We start from the raw sequence: 5,760 nt of genomic DNA, 5'->3' as shown, positions 1-5,760 counted from the left end.
GAGAAGTCTGGTACATAAATCTGTCACTACTTTGATAAGTCTTGTTCTGCAATGCTACTGCCACCCACCTACACCCATCTGTGTGTTTGAATTTGGGGAGTTACTTTTGCACACAGGACACCACAGGGTTCATATCAGAATATCACATTTAATTATACGAATCTGACACCCAAAGAGAGAGCACTAGGTACAGGGCTATGAAGATGCCCAGACTAATTATTGCTACATTAAGAGATGAGACTCAGTGAGCTTAACATAAACCATTTTGGTTTCTAACACTTTGGAATACAGGGGACCTGTCTGCAAAATAAATAGGCCAAATGCATGTGGCAAAATTTTACTGAGTATGCTTCATCTTTCCACAACTTCTACCTCGATTAGACTGGGCATGCCCCAGCTCCAGTAGGCAATGGAGTACATTGCAGCCTAGAGGCAGACACGTACATCCAGACTTTTCCTGTAACTGTTGTTCCTAGATGCTCTAGCCCTGTGTAGGTCAGGCACCGGAACAAGGAGTAAGCAACTCTGTATTACCCACTTCCTGACACCCAGTCACCAAGGAATAAGAAGCCATCTGCTTGCAATACAGAGGGTGCAAGAGTCAGACCAGGGAAGAGGAAAAGAGGAGATGAGAGGAGGGAGAGAAACTGTAAAATTGCTGGGGAGATATTGGGACTAGTTGAGTGAGAAGAGCCAGTGAGGGAAATTTCATAAGAAATGGAGCCAGTTGGCTGGTAAGAGAAACTGGAGACCTGATGCAGAACTGTAGGAAGTCACAAGACTGAAACTGGGGAAGAAGTCAGAAGCCAGCAAGGCAAGGGAAGAGAATTGGAGAATACCAAGGAGTGGGTGGATGGGAGAGTGAAAGTGAATGAGAAGCCAAGAGAAAAAGGCTGGCACCTAGAACCCCATGGAAAGCAGGACAGGAAGCCAGTAACGGAAACATGGGAGAGACTAAGCAAAGAGTTTGGGGCAAAAAGATTTGGGGCAGGGGCAGGGGCAGGGGTAACCTGGGAGTGGTTAGACAAAGACTGGGGCCAGGATGGGGAGTTAGAGATAGGGGAAGTGGCAAGACCAGTTCAGAAACAGATTAGAGGGGACAAGATTGAAGAGGTCCCTCCATACTCAAAAAGAATGGACAGAGGAGTCTGTGCCACTAGAGCACACTCCCATTGAGTCTAGTATGTAGTCCATGGTTCCCAAGTCTCACCATTCCTCTGCTTGTTTGTATAAGTACTTAAAAAGCAGAGGCCATATCATATCCTCCTCTAGTATTCATCCAGAAAGGGTGCATCTACACATGCAATTAATGCTATATGGGTTTACTGCATAGTAATTTACTGAGCAATAAACCCACCCTGGGTAAGTATCTACGCATCCAGACATTTGGGAGCAGATTTGCTCCTCATGGCACTAGTCTGCTCCTGGCATCCTCTGACTCTGCCCTTCCCCATCCCAGCAGCAAAAAGGAGCTGGAGACTCTGGCCACAACTGCCACAACTACAGTGCAGTTAATTTGCTGCCTGCATTTAACTAATTTTCTGCGCAGTACACTAATTTACTGTAAGTGCCTGCACTAATTTAAAGTAAGTGCCTACATGTGTAGATGATGACAATTTACTGTGCAGTCATTTAGTCTACTGCACAGTAAAACACTTCATATAGATTCACCTGAAGTGGATGAAAACCTACTGCTGTGATTTAATCCATTAGATCAAGTGGAAGAGGTCTCTGAGGTCAGAGCAACAGTTCAAGCTCTATTGGGTGCTATATGATGGAATTTCTACTAATTTACTTTATTTAGAAAAAAAGAAGAAACTAAGAAATTGCAAAAAAAACCTAACTAAGGCAAAAGAACATTTTTCCAGACTACAAAGACAAGCATTCAAAAGTTAGAAAATACCAGAATTCAGGTGGCCTAGTAAGTATTCCTTTCTTCTCCTACCCCTGCCCCACATACATATACATTCTGTAAATATACAGTCTTGAATTCCAGAATAGTTTTTTTCACAGGACCATGCTTCATTTGGTGGGTATTTGTACAAAAGTTCCCCCAAAATTATGATATAAACATTTCCAGAACATGCCCTTAAAGCAAATTTATTTGCTCCATGTTTTTTCTTTCATCAACAGATATGACTAAAAACAAATGCTTTGTTCAAAATGGGAAGTGAATGATAGATTTCCCCAGGCTTTCAGAGCTCCTTATAATAACCTATGATCACATGCATCCCTGCTCCCCCAGTATAGAGTTGTTCACAGACTCATGGGAAAATTTTATGATATTCCCATTTGTTAAGAGATTGGCAGCACATCACAGTAAGTGAATCAGATGAAATCTCATTGTATCACATGGTATATTTAATAGTGAAACTGGAGATGTATAAACACATCAAAGAGACAGGAGGGATGGATATACGTGTGTGATTATCTGGGGACAGCAGGGGTATTCCTGTGCTTTTTAAAATTCATACATAGAGCTCAACAGAAGTATGTTTTTCTGAAATCAGGAGCAAAAACCAACTCTACGGCTGTATAGACAGAGAGCCTGAGCTTTATTGTTCTAAACCTTTGCTGGACAAATAGAAAACAAACTCATAATTTGCCAAGGAACAAATAGGTGAGAATGCCAAGAAATAAAGCCTTATACTCAGTATAAACTATCCTATTGCACATGCTCTGCTCATTTTTTATTGTAGAGAAGATGTAACTGACAGTACCGCATGTCGACTCATCCCTGTGAGGGAAATAATTTTCATTGTTCAAATCCAGCTATACACACAGCTAGCAGCAAATGGATGATGCTGGCCAATAGAGTCCATAGACTTGATAAACTAAAGCCAAAGTAATAAGGTATAAAACTTGTATCCATCTGTCCTGGGTAGAGACTGAAGTGAATACTTCTTCCCACCCACACACTGGATGGTTTGCTCTGATTTAGGCAGCAGGCAGGGTAGATTTGCACCTTATAGACTCAGAGATGTATAGCATTAGGGCTGTGCAAAACAGCACCATTCCGTTTTGCCTTCAGTTTCAAGGTTTTGAGGGAACAGCATTTGGTATCAAATTTCATTTAGATTCAAAACAGTTGTTCCATTTTGCTTCAACTCAGTTTCAGTGTTGGCAATTGTCACACTGGGATTGGGAACTCAGTCCAGCTAGGCTGAGTTTCCCCGAGTGCAATGGTATCCCTGGGGAGGGCAACTTAGCCCAGCTAGGCTGAGTTCCCATTCCCTGTGCTAGATCGGGCCGGGGATGGGGACTTAGCCCAGCTGGTGTGACCTCCTGTCCCCAGCCTGATGGTCACGCTGGGGAGGGGAACTCAGCCCAGCTGAGCTAAGTTCATTTCCCCTGTGCAATGGTGGCCCTGGGGAGGGGAACTCAGCCCAGCTGGGTTGACTTCCCATCATCCCCGCACTAGATTGAGCTGGAGGATGGGAAGTCAGCCCAGCTGGGCTGACTTCCTACCTCTGGCTTGATCTAGCACAGGGGATGGGAAGTCAGCCCAGCTGGACTCACTTGCCATCCCCCCGCTATGGTCAAAATGTTTTGACTTTCAAAACATTTTGACTAGCCTTGTTTTGTTTTGAGGCTGTTTCAAAGCCCTTTGTTTCATTTCAATTTTGCTGTTTTGACCTCAAAATGAGTCAAAAACAGTGTCGAAATGAAACGGACGGCGAAATTTCACACAGCCCTACATAGCATAAGCTTTCCTAAACAGCAGCTTGCTTCATCAGATGGTGTGACATTAACATGCTTAGCAACCATCCTTTGGTTTAACTTAGCCTTTGGGGCAGGTGGGAGGGGACAGGCTAATTGTCTTCACTGACCACCTCTAAAACTGACTCCATATGGGAGAAACAGGATCTCATTATGCTTGAGGCCTCATGGATACTAACCAGAAGAAACTGTTAGAGGAGAAATGTTGGTTGACACCAAGCATACAAATGCAAATGACAAATGGGTTGGGCACTTATTTATTCAAAGCCTGATTTTATTTATGCAAGGCCTAGTAGGGTTATTAATATTATCATAGAACTATAGAAAATTTGTAAGGGACCTCAGGAGATCATCTAGTCCAACCCCCTGCTCAAAGTAGGACCACCCCAACTAGATCATCCCAGCAAACGCTTTGTCTATCCAGGTCTTGAAAAAGATTCCACAACCTCTCTGGGTAGCCTGTTCCATTCCTTTACTACCCTACTAGTGATAAAGTTTTTCCTAATATTTAACCTAAACTTCCCTTGCTGCAACTTGAGACATTTGGCTCCTTGTTCTGTCACTTGCCACCACTGAATGACATCTTCTTTTAACTACCCTTCAGGTATTTGAAGGCTGCTATTAGAAACCTGCTCTTCCAACACTCTTATTAAGGCAGCCCATTATGCTGTTAGCCTTCTTGGAAATAAGAGCACACTGTTGCCTCATGTTCAGCTTATTGTCCACTGTATCCCCCAGGTCCTTTTCTGCAGAGCTGCTACTTAGGCAGTCAGTCCCCAGCCTGTACACTGGTGCATGGGATTGTTCTGTTTTAAGTGCAGGACTTCGCACTTGTCCTTACTGAACTTCATGAGACTTCCTTTGTTCCAATCCTCCAATTTGTATAGGTCTCTCCAAATCCTAGCCCTAAGCGGTTTACATTGTCTCTCTTTCTCTTTCATACTGCATTGTTAATAATTCAGTAAACAGCATATTTATCAGCATTAAGGCTGGTTCAGATGAAACAGTACATGAGTATGTGCTACATATTGTTCTCAGGATAACAACGCCTACTGAAGTGTGTCAGAATCTCGCTGAAGGCTTTTGCATATTTCCCTTTTAGATTTCTAGATATGATGGGATGGGATGACAGCAGGGCTCAAACTCAAAAGGGAACCAGGAAAGCTGAAATTCCCCTTAACAGAAAATTTTTAAATGAGGCAACTGTGCTTTAATACATTCAGGAACAGAACATCATGGACACTTGAACAGGGAATTTCCCTTTGCACAATTGGCTAGAGCTTAAGATAGGTACAATGAATACATCTAAGTAAATCAATGTCGTCATTGACACAGTGGCAAAATAATGATCAGTATGATGGGGCAGCAGCTTCTCTGCTACATATCTCAGGACAGTCAAGGTTTAAAACTTTATCTTTTTTAATATATTGTGTATAAGTCCTGATTTCAGTAATCGGTAGCCAGTAAACATTTTGCTCCATTGCAAAGTTGTAGTGTAGATAAGACACAATTTAGATTACTAGAGTTTACAATGGAAGTATTCTTCAAAGATTCAAACTGCAGCTTTACTTCTCTGAATTAGGGGTTGGGAAAAGGATGGGTCTTGTTGTTTCTGAAGAAATGTTCATGAGCTGTAACCGACATGGAGATGGATTCACCAATGTGCTATAGCTGCTGAATCTGGCTTAGGTAAATAGCAATGATAAAAGTAGGAAGGAATTTGAATGATGTGGCCAAGGAGGAATCTGAGGTGAAAGTCAGTTGCTTTTTTCCAGTTGGACCACTAAATAAAGACAGGGGTTCCCAATGTGCAAATTTTTAAGCCTTTTGAAACTAGGAAACTTCACCCAATTCAATATCTATTAAGACAGACAATAGTTGGACAGTAGCTACATCTTAAGTTATTTATTTTGGAGGCTTTTTTGAATACCAAATTTGTTTCCTTTGAATGACATTATAATAATCATCTGTTCAGAGGCATTGGAGGCTCAGCTGTGACATTACCCAGACAAACAACTAATACAGCCAAATAAACAGGGA

This window comes from Gavialis gangeticus, unplaced genomic scaffold (assembly GCF_001723915.1).
Source record: "Gavialis gangeticus isolate Ggan-Ray unplaced genomic scaffold, GavGan_comp1, whole genome shotgun sequence".
Lineage (NCBI taxonomy): Eukaryota > Metazoa > Chordata > Crocodylia > Gavialidae > Gavialis > Gavialis gangeticus.
This window is presented reverse-complemented; position numbering follows the sequence as displayed.